The sequence below is a fragment of the Hippopotamus amphibius genome, chromosome X, assembly GCF_030028045.1.
Source record: "Hippopotamus amphibius kiboko isolate mHipAmp2 chromosome X, mHipAmp2.hap2, whole genome shotgun sequence".
NCBI lineage: Eukaryota > Metazoa > Chordata > Mammalia > Artiodactyla > Hippopotamidae > Hippopotamus > Hippopotamus amphibius.
Window position 1 is genome coordinate 71,745,530 of NC_080203.1, and position 20,098 is coordinate 71,765,627.

The window sequence follows — 20,098 nt, forward strand, 5'->3', positions numbered from 1 at the left end:
GCAACACCAGGTACTCAGAATATATTCAGCATTTGGTAAATATTGTAAAATGAATAAGTGAATCTTATTCCTTATGAATAAAAAGTGAAATCTGACTGATTTACAGTTAAAATTCTTATGTCAGTTTAGGAAGAGTTTAAATGGAAGTTTTTTAAGCAAGAGATATTTGTGAAGCTGTCCTGAATTGCCTTAATTTTAATGCTTTACAGATGCTTTAGGATTTTCCAAAAAGCTTGAACAATTAGAAAGTTATATCTCTTAACAAAGTTATATGTCTTAAATTAACAAATATCTGATATGCTTATATTATTTACTCCTGGATCATGGCTCATTTTTCCACTGAGGCATCAGCCCACTGAAATAAACAGATTCATATGACTTTCAGATTGTTAAAGTCAGACTAGAAAATTAGAAACAGGATGTTGGCCATTTCTGAATCTCTTTTATTTAGTTATTGTGAAATAATAAGAAAATCATTTAATAGTTGAAGATATGATATTTGCATTCTGATAGCTGGTATTAGTTTAAATTTTCCAGGATTGGAGCCATCAACTGAAAGAAATGAATGAGGAAGTTTAACCAGAGGGACAAGGAATGATTTGTAGTTTTGGGTGGTAAGACTGTCTTAGAGTTAGGTTACACATACAGCACAAGATACTCAAATATTAGGATGAGTACACACATACTAGGAGTGCTAGTTGTCTTGAGATAGGAAGATTAGAGTTGATGTTGAATAGGTTTGTTTGGTTGTTTTCTACTCCTCATCTATCAGAATGTAGAACTTACTGATTTCTCTTGTTTCTTCTTAGTTGAGTCCTCTCTTCATGCTAATCTTCATATAACTTTAATATCTAGACATTGGTTATATAATTAGTTTGCTTCTGATCAACTCCTTTTGGATTCTTCCGTTTCATTCTATAAAGGAATGGTTTTCACAAAATTTAGAACCACTATTCTGCTTTTTTTAAATAAATAAATTTATTTATTTAATTTGTTTATTGGCTGCATTGGGACTTCATTGCTGTGCACAGGCTTTTGGCTTTCTCTAGTTGCCGCAAGTGGGGGCTACTCTTCATTGTTGTGCACAGGCTTCACATTGCAGTGGCTTCTCTTGTTGTGGAGCATGGGCTCTAGGTGCGTGGGCTTCAGTAGTTGTGGCACATGGGCTCAATAGTTGTGGCTCACAGGCTTTAGAGTGCAAGCTCAGTAGTTGTGGCACATGGGCTTAGTTGCTCCATGGCATGTGGAATCTTCCCAGAACAGGGCTCGAACCCGTGTCCCCTGCATTGGCTGGCAGATTCCCAACCACTGCGCCACCTAGGAAGTCCCTATTCTGCTTTTTTTTTTAAAAAAAAAATTTATTTATTTGGCTTGTGGTGTCTTAGTTGCGGCATGTGGGCTCTTTTGTTGCGGCATGGGGTCTTTCTCTCTAGTTGTGGCGTGCGGGCTCTAGAGCGCAGGCTTCGTTGCCCCACAGCATGTGGGATCTTAGTTCTCCGACCAGAGATTGAACCTGCACCCCCTGCATTGGAAGGTGGATTCTTAACCACTGGACAATCAGGGAAGTCCTAGTGTTCTGTTTTTTAACTCAAATAAGTTAGATCCAAGTTTTTGTGAAAAAAGAGATTGCCTCCTTATATTGTTTTTAGAGAAATGTTCAGTGGTACTCGAGAGATTTGCAGTGGCTCTTTCTATTCAGTATACTTATTTATGAAAGACTAACTTTTTTTTTTATAAATGAAATAAGTATTTGTTTATTAACATACTAGGCTTAGACCTGTGTTTAACAAGCAAGCCTAGTAATAGCACCATGGTTAGACTATAGCTGGCTTTTCCAAGCCATTACTGTACAATTTATTAAAGAAACAAGGGATCAAATGTCTCCAATCCACCTGATGTGATCTTTTTATGCATACCCCTAATAAGTCCCATTTGCAACAGCTGAAAATCTTTTAGCAAAACCTTTGAAGATGAGCTCAGGAACTGTTTAAATTTCACAGTTTTAAATTCAGTTAAATTAGGTCACATGGAAGAAACTCAAGTAGTTGCCCAATCAGAGCCCATTATTTGCAAGTCATCAGTCCAAGGGCCCCACCCCCCACCCCCAAAATAAAACCTTAAAACCTTGACTCAATTATTGAAAACCCACATGTAACAAAGTAAAAGGATTAATTTCCATTCCTCAATTTCTCAGTCCCAGGTTTAAAAAACACCCCAAAAAACCAAACAGCTATTTCAGAAATACTCACCAAAATCAGACAGGAAAATTAAAGCCTGCGTAGTTACTAATCAGAATGGCTGTACTACAACCAGGTTGTATACAATCAGGTAGGTTGGTTTTGTATACAACCTAGAACTGACTAGAACAAAGTTTAGACTAGAAAAGCTGTAAGAAACAGGTTCCTAACTACAGAAATTGTATATTTCAAAAGGGTATGAAATTTGACTTCTCACTTTACGTTTGAATAATTTTCTGTAAATATACAATTTTACAAATACAAGTTTTTATCTTAAAAACAGAATATTCCAAATTTGTAATTTAGCCTTAGGTCAAGTATTCTTGGCCACACTAGGCTAATCAAACAAGCCAAAGTAGGACAGGTACAAACATCCTGAGCACTTGGACTTTCTATTCAAGAAGCACACCTAGGAAAGCTAATTATAGAGGAAAAAGCTTCCCTTCACTCTGTTGTATAGTACTGAGGCTTCAAGTCATAGTTCTATTACTTGTAGCTACCATTATACACGTGCCACTGGCCGTTGTTAGTGCTTCTATTTTAACACTATAGAAGTTAATCAATTCAGTGGGCATATTTAATGAACTATATGACTAGTGTGCCTACAGGCCATTTCCTGTTCTAGGCAAGGTAATTAAAGTCTCTTCATCTACCACCTTCACTAAATCTAAAAGTCCTTCTCCATGGCCTCCCAAAGTTTGCCTGTTGCTGAAACTGAACTCCACTTCTTTTGCTTCTTTCAGACAGTGACTCTTCAAGGGCAACTACTTTTCCCATGTATTTATTCCTGTTAGCCATAAGCCTCCTGTCACTTGCTTTTCTCCGTTGCTAGAGCAGAACTCTGGGAGGTTATGGCCTGCAGAACTTGAAGTCCAACTTCATACAAACATTTGACCTCATAGCAGGCGTGTGTGGGTTTGGTGGCTGGAGTTGGTTAACAGTCAATTATTGCACTTAAAAGGCTATCTTATTAGATATGCCAAACCAGCTCCTACTCCAGCAACACCTGCAAAAGCCAGCAGCATATTTCTGATGCCGCCTTCTAGGTCCTCTACATGGAGGAAGTCCACAAACCCATCCCAGCCTCTTTGACCAGCCAGTCTCGTTTTGTCCTTACGAGAACATCTGTGATGCTTTCTGCTAATGGTTCGATGCAGCTTTCTTGGTGTATACTCTTCTAGTGTTTGGCCACAAAGGCACCAAAAGAAATAAGGGTCACAATCCTGCCCCAGTTTGTTACTCCGTCACTGAAAACATGGACCATCACTCGAGATAAAGATTTGACATCGTTTTCGTTTTTGATGTCCAGTTTCCGAAGCATGCCTTAGAAGGCTGTCTCGTGGTTGTGCTGCACCCCGTCGCCGACCCGTCGCAGGGTCTCTAACGCCTTCCGGCTGGCGGTCCCAGACCCGCCCAGCGGCTTCGCGTCCTTGGCGCCGGTTGCCTGCTCCCCGAGGTACTGAGAGATAATCTCCAGGGACTGCCGGTACAACTCGTCCTCCTCCTCCTCTGCTGGGGGCAGCGTGGAGGCGAGGGAGCCGTCCATGCCGGGGCTGTTACTGGCCTCCCCCACCAACCCCAGCAGAGGCAGGACGGCCGGCCGCTTTCCGAGAGGTTCCGACTCGCACCCTTCCAGCTCCTCTTCGGGCTACATAATAGCGCCCGAAGCCGGGGAATCCATCTCTTCAGGCGGCGACAAGAGGCGGTGGCGCTCGAAGAACGGCAGCCTGGCGGGGGTCGCTGTGACGTCGGGGCCCTCGGCGCCAATGGGCGAAGGCCGCGCGACCCTCCGGGCGTCGTGAGACTGGCTGGGGGGCTCGGGCCGGCGCTTCCGCCAATCACCGAGCCAGCTTCCCCTCCCCCTACCTCTCTCCGGGCGGGGGCCTCCTTCCCAGCCAAAAGCTCCCCCCCAACTCGGCGCGGAGGCGCCGCGGCAGTTGCACGCTCCCATTCCGGCCCCCCCACAGTAGCGGTTGAGTCTGATTACTGCGTTTCTCTGGAAGCCGAACATCGCAAACCGCTACCGCCGCCTGAGAAAAACTGGTGAGGCCCCGACTCCTGACTTGGAGAGAGGAAGTGCCAAGTGCGACTAACTTTTTTTTAAAGAACTTTTATTGAGATACAGTTAACATACAATAAACTGCGTATATTTAGAGTGTACAATTTGGTATCCCAGTCTCCCAGTTCATTCCCCCCCAACCCTCCCTGCTTTCCCCACTTGGTGTCCATATGTTTGTTCTCTGCATCTGTGGAAAGACTAACTTTTAATATATCTTCTTGTTTTGGGACTCAAAGAGAAAGTCTTATATTTTAGTAGTGCCTTGTTTGTTGTGGTAAATTTTGGGTTCTGTTTTCAGAAAAATAAAATTTATCTTCTAAGATGACTATTCTATGATGCCCATGCTGGATATGACCTGTCCAGGTCCTTAGATGTACTTAATTTTTGTGTCCTTAGATGGCTGGGAGGCCTGAATGATTTTTTGAGATGATGTAAAAGAGATACTAGTGTTACTTCCTATTTGAGGATATTTTTTGTTCCCCTTCCCTTTTTTTTTCTTTTTGTAAAGGAACAAAAATTTGTTTTATTTCCCCCAAATTCTTCAAGAATAACATGTTAACATTTCCCAAGGATCAAGAGAAGCATGTGGCTTTAAATAGTCTAGGTCAGGACTTCCCTGGTGACACAGTGGTTAAGAATCCGCCCGCCAATGCAGGGGACATGGGTTCGAGCCCTGGTCCGGGAAGATCTCATATTGCTGTGGAGCAACTAAGCCCATGTGCCACAACTACTGAGTTTGCGCTCTAGAGCCCGTGAGTCACAACTACTGACCCTGCATGCCACAACTACTGAAGCCCGTGTACCTAGAGCCTGTGCTCCGCAATAAGAAAAGCCACTGCACTGAGAAGCCCACACACCACAAGGAAGAGTAGGCTCTGCTTGCCGCAACTAGAGAAAGCCCAAGCGCAGCAATAAAGACCCAATGCAGCCAAAAAAAAAAGTCTAGGTATTTTAGAGGATACCTAGAGGAATCTTTGAAGAATTAAGAGGGTAGATACCGTTTAACTTTCCTTATTTGAGGCACAGGCTTTCTACCAGACTATGTGGTACATTGTTCCTTCCTATATCCCGCTATAAAATTAATGTTAAACAGTGTTAAATAGAAAGAATATTACAATAATAAGATTCAAGTAGAGTTGAAGGCCAAAAAAGCCTTGTTGTAGAGAATAGAAATTGTAAAACCATAGTATAAAACTTTGTGCTCTTTGTGAACAAAAATAATGATAATAGTGAATGTGGAATTTTTCATAAAGCAGTGCTTCATGAAAGGCTTGATATTCTAGGGTGAGATGCTGGGTAGAAGAAACTTGTGCTTTTTCTACCTCATTTTTATTTTTTTTTTAATTTCATTATATTTTTAAAATAAATTTATTATTTTATTGGCTGTGTTGGGTCTTTGTTGCTGTGCGTGGGCTTTCTCTAGTTGCGGCAAGCGGGGGCTACTCTTCATTGTGGTGTGTGGGCTTCTCACTGTGGTGGCTTCTTTTGTTGTGGAGCACAGGCTCTAGGCGTGTGGGCTTCAGTAGTTGTGGCACGTGGGCTCAGTAGTTGTGGCTTGTAGGCTCTAGAGCACTGGCTCAGTAGTTGTGGCACATGGACTCTAGAGCACTGGCTCAGTAGTTGTGGTGCACAGGCTTATTTGCTCCGCAGCATGTGGATCTTCTTGGATCAGGGGTCCAACATGTGTCCCCTGCATTGGCAGGTGGGTTCTTAACCATTGTGGATTCTTAACCACTGCGCCACCAGCAAAGTCATGATTGATTACTTCCTAATCACTGCTTTTAGAAAAGCTAAAGATGTTCAGGTAATATCCTCAGATCATGTTAAAACTTTTAGTTTGAGTGAGTTTTTTTCCTAATTCTTGTTCAGAGTAGAAATTGTATGAAAGGTCTCAATTCTAGTGCAATTGCTGTCAAAAGATCTCTGAATAACCCAGTTATTAATGTCCAAGTCACTTTCTAAAAAAAATAACAACTTTATTGATATAAATCACATGCCACAGTCTATCCATTTAGAGTACAATTTTATGGTTTTAGTATACTCATGGATCTGTACAGCCATCAACACAATATTCATCACTCCAACAAGAAACCCTATACCAATTAGTGGTTACTCCTCATTTTCCCCCATATCCCTATCCCAGATCCTGACAACCACTATTTTACTTTCTATCTCTGTGGATTTGTGTATTTTGAACATTTCCTATAAAAGGAATCATACAATACGTGATCTTTTGTGATTGGCTACTTTCATTTGGCATATTTTGAAGATACATCCATGTTGTAGCATGACTCAGAACTTTATTCCTTTTTATTGCTGAAAAATATTCCGTTCATTATTTCATGGATATTTGGTTTGTTTCTCCTTTTTGGTTATTATGAATCATGCTGCTGTGAACATTTGTATATACATTTTTGTGTGGGCATTTATTTTCATTTCGTTTTAGAATTTTGGGTCATATGGAAACTCTTATGTTTAACTTTTTGAGGAACTGTCAAAACTGTTTTCAGTTTTATATTATTTTACAAATACAGTGTTTGTGCTATTTTATGTTAACATCAGCAGTGTATGAGGGTTCCAATTTTTCCATATCCTCACTAATACCTCCTATTGACCATCTTTTTAAAATTATACCCATTCTGGTGGGTATGAAGTAGTATCTTGTGTTTATTTTTACTGTGGTAAAATATACATAATATTTATCATTTTAACCATTTGTAAATGTGCAGTTGAGTAGCATTAAATACATTCACAATATGTAACAGCCACCACCATCTGCACCCAAAACTCTTTCATCATCCCCGACAAAAAACTCTGTACCTATCTTGATAGTCTCTTTAATAAATGGTGTTGTGTCATTTGGATATCCAAATGACATGCGAAAGAAAGAAGGTTGGACACATACCTTACACCATATACAATTTTTTTTTCAAGCTTTAGATTTTATTTATAATTCAACTGAATAAGATCCATCTCCTCAGTCTAACTTCATTTTCTGTAGCTATAAAATGATTATTTCACGTCCTTGGCCTGGGGGTCAGGAGAAATCAATAGAAAAAGAAAAGAGCTGTGAGTGAAGATGCATTATTATGTTGTCCCAAATGCATAAGAGATCTTCTTTTCTTAAAAGAAAGACCCCAAGGCCTCCATTGCACTTTTATTTGAATGTAATATTTGGGACAACTGTCCCAAAGAGCTGATATTTCCCAATTTAATCTAAGGTCATAATAAAACAAGCAACAAAACAGAATTTGGGATTTCAGTTTCTCACCCTTATCAAGACTCACTGCCTCCCATCATCAGTATTTATTGAGCATTTACAGTGTACTAGGCACAATAGAACATACAGAAAACATTGTCCCTGCTCTCGAGGAGCTTACATTCTAAAAAGAAAAAAAAGTATACCTCCTTTAAAATGGTATTTTTGTTTGGTGTTTTCTTCAAGGTACTGAGGAAATAGCTTGTAGGGTGAGCTTTGGGTATAACTTAGCCCTATCATTATTCAAAGAGAGGAAGAGGAAGGATTTTAAAAGCAAAGATAATGACAGACCATTCGGGATAGGTAGGGTTTATAGAGAGATAAACACAATCTCATCAACTAGAGAGAGATTTGCTGCAGTGAATAGGATGAGGGAAATAGTTTGTGGGATGCAAGCAAAGGAAGCAGGGTATCCTTAGACACTGAGTGGAGCCACAAAGATCATGCGGCCTTTTCCCCAAGTACATGGCCACCAAGTAGGAATGGTTGGTGACAAGACAGAAGGCTTAAAAAAGGTAATCCTGTGCACCTGACGAATAGAAAGAATAAAGGATCAAAATTGAAGGCAGGCTATAAGAGTATCAAGAAATTCTTAAAAACAAAACCGATTTGGAAGCACGAAACTTACAGTTAATGCTACCCAATGTTATGATGGGCCAAGAACATTGTGGCTTCCTAAGTTAGAAAATGCCATATACAAAAATTTTAAATGGAACACATTTTTTTTTCAATCAATCCCCCCTGCCTCTGAAAAACAAAATTTTTTTTTTCAGGGGGAAGGAGGGAGAATGGGACATGGTTGGGAACAGTAGTAGTTATCTTAGTAGTTATTTTGTTGTTATCATAAAACTTTGTATTCAAACTTGGTAAAAGCCCATTAGCTGCCAAGAGGGAATAAGGAATAAATTTCCAAAAATGTACAGTTTTCTTTAGAGAAGTTTCAGAACCAAAAGACTTAATTTACATGAAAAGCTGTAGAGAAAGTAGTTGAAAAGTCCATTCATAAAACTTTTATTCCACTTACATGAACTTAATACACGTGTTCTTAACAATTATGCTTGGATTGTTCATGAAAATCTCATAAGACATTAAACAAAGCTAGCCATCATCTCAAGTTATTTCCCTGTTAACTATTTTTACAGCACATGCATGTTAGGCAAGTATCAAAAAAAAAAAATCACAAAAGCAAAAAAACAAAAACAAAAACAAAAACAAAAAAACTAAAAAAAAGTTAAATACATGGGTTTTTTTGTTTTACTGCTGTGCTTGATATCCATGAAGTAATGAATAGCAAGCAATTCATTTTTACTGCATCTTCACTTGTACATTTGTTCTTAGGTTGCCTAAAACATTTAAATACAAATAAAATGAGTGTAGCAAAAATAATGAAAGCAAGACAGCAGGTAACTTTACAAATCACATTCCATTATTTGTAAAGTCACCATATACAATTAAAAATAGGTCAGATACCTAAATTTCAGAGCTAAAACTATAAAACTCTTAGGAGAAAACATAAGGGCCTTGGATTTATCAGTGGTCTCTAAATAAGATGCAAACAACACAAGCAACAAAAGAAAAATATAGATAATATTGATTTCATTAAAATAAAAAATTTGTTTGTTAAAAGACACTGTCAAAGAGTGAGAAGACAACCCACAGAAATAGGAGAAAATGTTTGCAAATCATATATAAGGGTTTAATATCCAGAATATATAAAAAACTTTTACAACTCAGCAACAAAAAGGCAACTCAATTAGAAAGTGTACAAAAGACTTGAATACACATCCCTTTACTTTAAAAAAAAAATTGTGATAAAATACACATAACATAAACCTTTTTAAAGTATACATTTCAGTAGTGTTAAGTACATTTTTACACTATTGTGCAGCCAATTCCCAGAACTTTTTCATCTTGCAAAACTGGAACTCTAGGGATTTCCCTGGTGGTCCAGTGGCTAAGTCTCCACACTCCCAATGCAGGGGGCCTGGATTTGATCCTTGCTCAGGCAGCTAGATCCCACATGCTGCAACTAAGACCTGGTGCAGCCAAATAAGTAAATACATGTGTTAAAAAAAAAAACCCTGAAACCCTATACCCTATAAACAACTCCCCATTTCCCTCGGCTTCCTTTTACTTATAATCGATGTCTTTATATTTAAGGTGGGTTTCTTGTAGACAGCATATATTTGGATCTTGGTTTTAGTCCACTCTGACATCTGACTGTGTCCACCTCACACTCTGATACACTCTGATGCTTAGTTGGTGTATTTAGATCATTCACATTTAAAGTGAATTTTGATATAGTTGGTTTAATATCTACCATGTTTGTAACTTGTTTGTTCATTGTACTTGTTTGTTTTTTGTCTTCTTTTTTGCCTTTGGTTTTAATTGAACATTTATATGATATCATAGTTTGCAATATACATTTATAACTAGTCTAAGTCCATTTTTAAATAGCACTGTACCACTTCACAAGTAGTGTAGATAGTTTATAACAGTATTCCCAATTCCTCTCCTTATCCATAAGCTATAATTTTCCAGTGCATTTTTGCTATTATTGGTTTGGACAGTTAACTATTAGGTCAGTTAAGAATAAGAAACATAAAAGATGTTTTTTTACCTTCATTTATTCCTTCTCTAATGCTCTTCCTTTCTTTATGTAGATGCATGTTTCTGACCTATATAATTTTCTTTCTCTCTGAAGAACATCTTTCAACATTTCTTGCAAGGCAAGTCTACTGGCAACAAATGCCTTCGGATTTTGTTTGTCTGAGGAAGTCTTTATTTGAAGAATCATTTTGCTGTGTACATTATTCTAGCTTAGTGGGTTTTTCCCCCCAACACTTTAAATATGTCATTCCACTCTCTTCCTGCTTGCATGGTTTCTGACAACACATAAGATGGAATGCTTATCCTTGGTTAGAGATAGAATTCTTTTTTTTTAATTAATTAATTTATTTATTTTATTGGCTGTGTTGGGTCTTTTTTTGCTGTGTGCAGGCTTTCTTTAGTTACAGTGAGTGGGGGCTACTCTTCGTTGTGGTGCGCAGGCTCCTCATTGCCGTGGCTTCTCTTGTTGCGGAGCATTGGCTCTAGGCGCATGGGCTTCAGTAGTTGCAGCACATGGGCTCAATAGTTGTGGCTCATGGGCTCTAAAGCCCAAGCTCAGTGGTTGTGGCGCACAGGCTTAGTTACTCCACGGCATGTGGGATCCTCCTGGAGCAGGGATCGAACCCGTGTCGCCTGCATTGGGAGGTGGATTCTTAACTACTTTGCCACCTAGGAAGCCCAGAGATAGAATTCTTGCTTTTCCAATGCAAGTGCAAATTATTTAACTCCCTTATTGTATTTAGCAAATAAGTGCCTTTCTGAGCCTCGGTTCCCTGTAATAAAGTTTTCATGAGGTTTAAGTCAGGCCATCGTGTATAAGATGCATGTTAAAATTTGTCAAGGTTATGTAAGGAAACCCAACAGTGTGGACTCACTGAGAAAAATTCCACCATTTATGCTAACACTTGATCTTCCAGTAGTTGGTATTCATTGGCATAGTAGAAACTGGTATGCACCTTTATTATCACATTTGGGAGTAAAATCAAGGCATAAAAAGTTTACAGAGAATTAGGCTTTATATTATATGCTTACATAGTTAATACTGGGCAGCTGTTGAAAGGATTTCTTATAGTTTACTTAAATAAGGACATAAATTAGAAAATATTAAACTCTTCAGTGAATAGTAAACTTGTGTTAAATAAAGGAAGTGTGGAAAATCTGTTGAATTAGTGAAAAGTCAATTGTGAATTACTGTTTAATTTATAAGTGAAGTTATGGATACTAAGAAATAAAAATATTTTATAAAGCATTGTAAACACATATGATAATTTTAAACATAAAAAAGCACTTAGGAATAATGCAGTGAATTTATTATATCACAAAAAGGTAGAAGAAAAAGTATCACTTGTAATCTTATCATCTAGGCAACACTGTTAACATTTTTGAGTGTATTGTATTGCAATATTTATTTATTATAAAACATAGTTGTAATTATACTTCATGCTTAATTTTTGGCTATTTTTGTTTAACATTGTAGCATGAACTATTTTTCATACTGTAATTAAATTGTTTGAATTATTTTTAGTGGATGGTATGATATCGTATGACTTTTATGTATGCCTATTTACTTAGCCATTATTATACATTTTAGTTTTTCATAGTGTTTTTTTTTTTTGGCTGTTGTAAATAACTCATAGGTCGGTATCTTTTGTGTTTAAAGTTGTTTCTTTAGAATTATTTTCTTTGTATAGTTCAAAAGAGGTAGGATTATTCAAGAGAAGATCAAAGGCTTATTGCCAAATTGTTTTCTAAATCCTTCTAATCCAGTGTGTATTTCATAGCATCTTAGTCTACAATGAGTAGTCATTTTTCCCTTAAATATTTGATTGGTTAAAAAAGGTATTGCATTTAACACTTTTTATAGCATTTAGTATGTTGTACTGTCATGTTTATTTCTTTGTATATTTTATTTACTTTTTGAAGGAAAATGTTCACAGTTTTTTCAAGTTCCTGTAAGGGAACCAGAGCAAAATAATGTGTTTTGTATTGCCTTATTTATTTATTTTTTGTTAGCACAAACATATTTGTCTGGTAACCAAAGGAAAGATCCTAATTTTTTTTAAATTGAAGTATAGTTGATTTACAGTGTTGTGCCAATCTCTGCTGTATGGCAAAGTGACTCAGTTGTACACATATATACATTCTTCGTTTTTTTATATATATATTTTTCTATTATGGTTTATCCCAGGAGATTGGATATAGTTCCCTGTGCTATCCAATAGGACCTTGTTGTTTATCCATTCTAAATGTAATAGTTTTGCATCTACTAACCATAAATTCCCAGTCCATCCCTCTCCCTCCCCCACCCCCTTGGCCACCACAAGTCTGATCTCTTATGTCTGTGAGTCTGTTTCTTTTTTGTAGATAGGTTAATTTGTGCCATATTTTAGATTCCACATATGACTCTTCACTTTCTCTTTCTGACTTAATTCACTTAGTATGATAATCTCTAGTTGCATCCATGTTGCTGCAAATGGCATGATTTTGTTCTTTTTTATGGCTGAGTAGTATTCCGTTGTATATATGCACCATGTCTTCTTTATCCATGCATCTGTTAGTGGACATTTAGGTTGTTTCCATGTTTTGATTATTGTAAATATTACTGCTATGAACATAGGGGTGCATGTATCTTTTTTTAAAAAATAAATTGATTGATTGGCTGCGTTGGGTCTTTGTTGCTGCATGTGGGCTTTCTCTAGTTGCAGCGAATGGGGGCTACTCTTCATTGCGGTGCATGGGCTTTTCACTGTGGTGGCTTCTCTTGTTGTGGAGCAGGTGGGCTTCAGTAGTTGTGGCTTGCGGGCTCTAGAGCACAGGCTCAGTAGTTGTGGTGCATGGGCTTAGTAGCTCTATGGCATGTGGGATCTTCCTGGACCAGGGATCAAACCCATATCCCCTGCATTGGTAAGTGGATTCTTAACCACTGCACCACCAGGGAAGTCCCTGAAATTTTAAAAGGTATTGTTTTTTTACATTCCATTTCTGACATTTCATTGTTAGTATAAAGAAATGCAGCCAATTTCTGAATGTTGATCTTGTATCCTGCTACTTAGCTGAATTCATTTATTAGATCTAGTAGTTTTTGTGTGGAGACCTTAGGGTTTTCTATATATAGTATCATGTCATCTGCATATAGTGACAATTTTACCTCTTCCCTTCCAGTCTGGATACCTTTCATTTCTTTTTCTTGTCTGATTGCTGTGGCTAGGACTTCCAATACTGTGTTGAATAGAAGTGGTGAGAGTGGGCATCCTTGTCTTGTTCCAGATTTGAGTGAGAAGGATTTCAGCTTTTCACTGTTGAGTATTATATTGGCTGTGGGTTTGTCATAAATAGCTTTTATTATGTTGAGATATGTTTGCTCTATACCCACTTTGGTAAGAGTTTTTAATCATGAGTGGATGCTGAATTTTGTCAAATGCTTTTTCTGCATCTGTTGAGATGATCATGTGGTTTTTGACTTTTCTTTTGTTGACGTGGTGTATTACGTTGATTGATTTCTGTTTGTTGAACCGTCATTGTGAGCTTGGGATGAATCACATTTTCTCATGGTGGGTGAGCCTGGCCAGAAGTTTCTCAATTTTGTTTACCCTTTCAAAGAACCAGCTCTCGGATTTATTGATTTTTTTTTCTATTGACTTTTAAATCTCTATTTTATTCATTTTCTCCCAGATCTTTATTATTTCCTTCCTTCTGCTGACTGTAGGTTTTGTTTGTTCTTTTTCTGATTCTTCTGTGTGGTAGGTTAGACTGTTTTTTGAGATTTTTCTTGTTTTTCTGAGGTAGGCTTGTATTCTTATAAACTTCTCATTTCTTTTCTTGTGGTTGATTTCTAGTTTCATGCCTTTGTGGTCAGAGAAGTAGCTTGAAATAATTTCTATATTCTTAAATTTGTTGAGGTCAGTTTTGCGCCCTAGTATGTGGTCTGACCTGGAGAATGTTCCATGTGCACTTGACAAGAATGTGTATTCTGGTTTATTTTTTTTGGTGTAATGTCCTGAAAATGTCAATTAAGTCTAACTGTTCTATTGTATCATTTAGGATCTCTGTTACTTTATTGATTTTCTGTCTGGAAGGTCTGTCCATTGATGTGAGTGGGATGTTAGAGTCTCCTACTATTACTGTAGTCCCATCAATTTATCCCTTTATGTCTGTTAGTATTTGTTTTACGTATTTGGGTGCTCCTATATTAGGTGTATATATGTTAATGAGTGTAAAATCCTCTTGTATTGATCCTTTTATCATTATATCGTGTCCATCTTTATATTTTTTAATTTATTATTTTTATTTTTTGGCTATGTTTGGTCTTCGTTGCTGTGTGCGGGCTTTCTCTAGTTGTGGAGAGTGGGGGCTACTCTTTGTTGCGGTGTGTGGGCTTCTCATTGCGGTGGCTTCTCGTTGCAGAGCACAGGTTCTAGGCATGTGGGCTTCAGTAGTTGCAGCACATGGGCTCAGTAGTTGTGGCTCTCAGGGCTCTAGAGTGCAGGCTCAGTAGTTGTGGAGCATAGGCTTAGTTGTTCTGTGGTATGTGGGATCTTCCTGGACCAGGCTTGAACCTGTGTCCTCTGCATTGGCAGGTGGATTCTTAACCACTGTGCCACCAGGAAAGTCCTCCACTTTCTTTTCATTTCCGTTTGCATGAAATATCTTTTCCCCTTCACTCTCAATCTGTTTGTGTCCTTTGCCATAAGGTGGGTTTCTTGTAGGCAGCATATTGTAGGCTCTTGTTTTTTTATCCAGTCCTTTGCTCTATGTCTTTTAATTGGAGCATTCAGTCCAGTGACATTTAAGGCAATTATTGATACATATGTATTTATTGCCATATTAAACCTTGTTTTCGAGTTGTTCTTTGTTTCTTCTTTGTTCCTTTTTTTTTTTTCGTTTTCTTTTTGTGATTTGAGGATTTCCTTTTTTTCATTTTGTGCTTGTGTTCTTTTCTTTTTCGTTTTTGTGAATCTATTGTATGTTTTTTATTTGTGTTTGCCTTGTTTTTCAAGTATCTTAACCCCTTCCTGTATCTACTTGCTTTAGACATATAGCCTCAAACACATTCTTAAAAAATAAAAAAAGAATCTGCATTTTCTTATTCTCCTTCCCCACATTTTATGATTTCTGTGTCCTTTTTTACATCTTCATCTTTATCCTTTTGCTGTTCCTTGTGTTTATCATCGCTTTCACAAATAGGTTTTTTTTTTCTCTTTTTGACTTGCGTACTGGCTAATTTAAGTGATTTGCTTTGAAATTATGATTTCATCCTTCCTATATCTTCTTGCTTCTTTAATATTTAGAGAAGGTCTTTGTTCTCTTAAAAAATTTTTTGGCTGCATTGGGTTTTTGTTGCTGCACACGGGCTTTTCTCTAGTTGCTGTGAGTGGGGACTACTCTGTTGTGGTGCGCAGGCTTCTCATTGCAGTGGCTTCTATTGTTGCGGAGCGAAGGCTCTAGGCATGTCGGCTTCAGTATTATGGTGTGTGGGCTCAGTAGTTGTGGCTTGTGGGCTATAGAATGCAGGCTCAATAGTTGTGGTGCATGGGCTTAGTTGCTCCGTGGCATGTGGCATCTTCCCAGACCAGGGCTCGAACCTGTGTCCCCTACATTGGCAGGTGGATTCTCAACCAGTGCACCACCAGGGAAGTCCCTAGAGAAGGTCTTTAAGTATTTCTTTTAGGATAGGTTTAGGATTGCTGTACACTTTCAGTTTCTGCTTGTTTGAGAAATTCTTTATTTCTCCTACTATTCTATATGGTAATAATCTTGCTGGGTAGGGTATTCTAGTTTGCAGATTTTTCTCTTTCAAGACTTTCGATATAGTTTTCCACTGCCTTCTGCCTTGCAGTGTTTCTGTGGAGAAATCAGGTGATAGCCTTATGGGGCTTCCCTTTTAATTTGCTCTTTGTTTTTCTCTTGCTGCCTTTAGAATCCTCTTTTTATCTTTAACTTTTGCCATCTTTTTTATAATACGTCTTGATGTAGGTCTGTTTGGGTTCATCTTGTTTCGGACCCTCTGTGCTTCCTGTATCTGCATATCTTTTTCCTTCTTTAGGTTTAGCAAGTTTCCAGCCGTAATTTCTTCAAATATATTTTCAGTCCCCCCTTCTCTTTCTTTTCCTTCTGGAGTCCCTATTATGCATAGATTGGGATGCTGTATATCATCCCCTTGGTCTCTTATATTGCTTTCATTTTTTTTAAGAGTTCTTTATTTTTTAATTAAATTTTTTTTTGGCTGCATTGGTTCTTTGTTGCTGCGTGTGGGCTTTCTCTCTAGTTGCGGTGAGCGGGGCCTATTCTTCATTGCGGTATGCTGGCTGAGTGCTGTGGCTTCTCTTGTTGTGGAGCATGGGCTTTAGGTGAGCGGGCTTCAGTAGGTGCAGCATGTGGGTTGTGTAGTTTCGGTGTGTGGGCTCAGTAGTTGTGGCTTGTGGGCTCTAGAGTGCAGGCTCAGTAGTTGTGGTGCATGGGCTTAGTCGCTCCACGGCATGTGGAATCTTCCTGGATCAGGGATCGAACCTGTGTCCCCTGCTTTGGCACATGGGTTCTTAACCACTGCACTACCAGGGAAGTCCCTCATTTGTTTTTCATTTGGCTTTTTCTGTCTACTCTTTTGCTTGGGTAAATTACATTTTTCTATCTTCCAGATCACTTCTTTTTTCTTCTACATTATTCATTCTGCTATGCATTGCCTTTAGCTCAGCTTTCATCCTGGCAAATGAATTTTCTAACTTTTCCTGCCTTATAGTTTCTAGTTCCTTTTGACAGTAATCTGCATTTTTGTTGATAATGTTTCTTAATTTCTTTAGTATTTTCATTACCTCCTTTTTCAAGTTGGTGTCTGTTAGACTGAAAAGGTCCATTTCATTGTTTGTTCCTTTAGGAGAATTCTCTTGGTCTTTTAACTGGAAGTGGTTCCTCTGCTTCTTCACTGTGCTTATATTTATCTTATTCTGTGAGTTTAGGAGAAACAGTTATCTCCTGTAGTGTTGGAGGGCCATTTATATCCCAGAGCATTCCTGTGTGGCTTGTATGGGTTTAACATTTTTTGGCATGAGGTCTGTTTTTGGTTTGAATGCTTGCAGTCTCTTTCCTCAATGTGTGCTGGCCATCATCCCCTTTATGGGGGGTGTGCAGGTACATGGCTTGCGCATGCTCCTAGGAAGGCGGCGGCAATTGTTGGCTCCCAGTTGTGGGACCCTTGGCAGTGGCAGCAGTCTGTGCCCACCTCTGGAGTCTGAGTTGGCAGTGCTGGCTTGTGCCTGCCCGCAGAGCTCATGTAGGCAGTGCCCTGCCACCTGTGAGTGTGTGCAGAGATGCTTCTATGGCAGGTGTGCCCCCCAACAATGGCTTCTTACCTCTGGTGGGCCCAGGCCTCCTTCCACACCACACCCTAGCCACCACAGGCTGTCTCCATGCAGCCAACCCCAGTCCTCTCCCCTGGGTCTGACCTCTGAAGCCTGAGCCTTAATACCTAGCCCCTGCCTGCCCCAGTAGGTGAGCATCCCCGGCTGGGAAGTGCTGGGTGGCACTGACCATCTGTGCGGGTCTCTCTCCACTTTGCCCTCTCTAAACCGGTTGCTACCTTCTCCTTCAAGGCTCCAAATCTCCCCCTCTGTCCTGGCTGATCTCCCCACCAGGGAGGGGACTTCCTAGTGTTTGGAGACCTTTCCTCTTTCACAGTTCCCTCCCAGGGGCGCAGCTCCTGTCCTGATTCCTTTCTCTCTTTTTTTTTTCTGCTTTTTTGTTTTTCTCTATCCAATTATGTGGAGATTTTCTTGCCTTTTTGGAAGTCTGAGGTCTTCTGCCAGTGTTCATTAGATATTCTGAGACAATAGTTCCACGTGTAGATGTATTTTTGATGTATTTGTGAGAGAAGGTGAACTCCATGTCCTACTCCTCTGCCATCTTGATTTGGTCACTGATCCTATTTTTTTAATTGAAGTATAGTTGATTCACAGTATTATATTGGTTTCAGGTGTATGGCATAGTGATTCACAATTTTTATAGATTATATTCAATTTAAAGTTATTATAAAATATTGACTGTATTCCCTGTGCTGTACAGTATATCCCTGTAGCTCAATTATTATATATATATAGTGGTTTCTACTCCTATTTTGCCCCTCACCTTTCTCTCTGGTAACTATTAGTTTGTTTTCTATATCTGTGAGTATGTTTCTGTTTTGTTATATTTTTTCAGTTTATTTTTTGGATTCTGCATTTAAGTGACAACATACAGTGATTGTCTTTCTCTGACGTATTTCACTAAGCATAATACCCTCCAGGTGGACTCATGTTTTTGCACATGGAAAAGTTTTCATACTTTTTTATGGCTGGGTAGTATTCATTTGTGTATATATACCACATCTTCTTTATCCATTCTTCTGTTTATGGAAATTAAGTTTCTTCCATATCTTGGCTATTGTAAGTAATGCTGCTATGAACACTGGGGTGCATGTATCCTTTCAAATTCGTGTTTTTGTTTTCTTTAGATATATACCCAGGATTGGAATTGCTGGTTGATATGGCAGTTCTGCTTTTTCCTGCAGAATCTCCATACTGTTTTGTATAGCGGCTGCATCAATTTATATTCCCACCAACAGTGTGCTATGGTCCCCTTTTTTCAGCATCCTCTCTGATGTGTTATTTGTAGACTTTTTCATGATAGCCATTCTACAGGTGTGAGGTGACATCACATTGTGGTTTTGATTTGCATTTCTCTGATGATTAGTCATGTTCAGCATTTTTCATGTGCCTGTTGGTCATCTGTATATCTTTGGAAAAATGTTTATTCAGGTTTTCTATCCATTTTCTAAATAAGTAAATGAATAAATTTATTTATTTATTTATTGGCTGCGTTGGGTCTTTGTTGCTGGGGCTTTCTCCAGTTGCGGTGAGTGGGGCTGCTCTACACTGTGGTGTGTGGGCTCTTCATTGCGGTGGCTCCTCTTGTTGCAGAGCACAGGCTCTAGGCACGTGGGCTTCAGTAGTTGCAGCATGCAGGCTCAATAGTTGTGGTGCATGGGCTTAGTTGCTCCACGGCATGTGGGATCTTCCTGGAGCAGGGATCAAACCTGTGTCTGCTGCATTGGTAGGTGGATTCATAATCACTCTGCCACCTAGGAAGTCCCTCTACCCATTTTTCATCCTTTTAAAAAAATATTGAGTTGTATAAGCTGTTTATATATTTTGGATATTAATCCCTTATCAGTCATATTATTTGCAGATATTTTCTTCCGTTCTGTAAGTTGTCTTTCATTTTGTTGATGCTTTCCTTTGTTGTGCAAAAGCTAAGTTTAATTAGGTCCTATTTGTTTATTTTTGCTTTTGTTTCCTTTGCCTTAGGAGACAGATCCAAAAAAATATTGCTATGATTTATGTAAAAAAATCTTCTGTTTATGTTTTTTTCTAGGTGTTTTATGGTTTCTAGTCTTACATTTAGGTTTCTAATCCTTTTGTATATGTTTTGTATATTGGAGAAAATGTGATTCTGTACTTTTATATGTAGCTGTCCAGTTTTCCCACACCACTTATTGAAGAGACTCTCTTTTTCCCTTGTATACTGTTGTCTCCTTTGTGATAGATTAATTGATCATAAGTGCATGGGTACATTTCTGGGCTCTTTATTCCATTGATCTATGTCTCTGTTTTTGTGCTGGTATCATACTGTTTTGATTGCTGTAGATTTGTAGTATAGTGTGAAGTCAGGGAATGTGATACCTCCAGCTCTGTTCTTTTTTCTAAAGATTGTTTTGGCTGTTCTGGGTCTTTTGTATTTATATACAAAATTTAAAATTATTTGTTCTAGTTCTGTGAAAAATGCCACTGGTATTTTGATAGGGATTTCATTGAATCTGTAGGTTACCTTGGGTAATATGGTCATTTTAACAGTATTTATTCTTCCAGTCCATGAACATGGTATGTCTTTCCATCTCTTGGTTTC

The 20,098-nt window shown here is 38.5% G+C and overlaps 1 protein-coding gene and 1 pseudogene across 6 annotated transcripts in view; one reads left to right on the forward strand and one right to left on the reverse strand.

The window, feature by feature from the left end:
- Window positions 1-20,098, forward strand: part of ATRX (ATRX chromatin remodeler) — a 308,545-nt gene that overhangs the window by 35,300 nt on the left and 253,147 nt on the right. The window lies entirely within an intron of this gene.
- LOC130842527 (induced myeloid leukemia cell differentiation protein Mcl-1 homolog) lies at window positions 3,003-4,248 on the reverse strand (annotated as a pseudogene).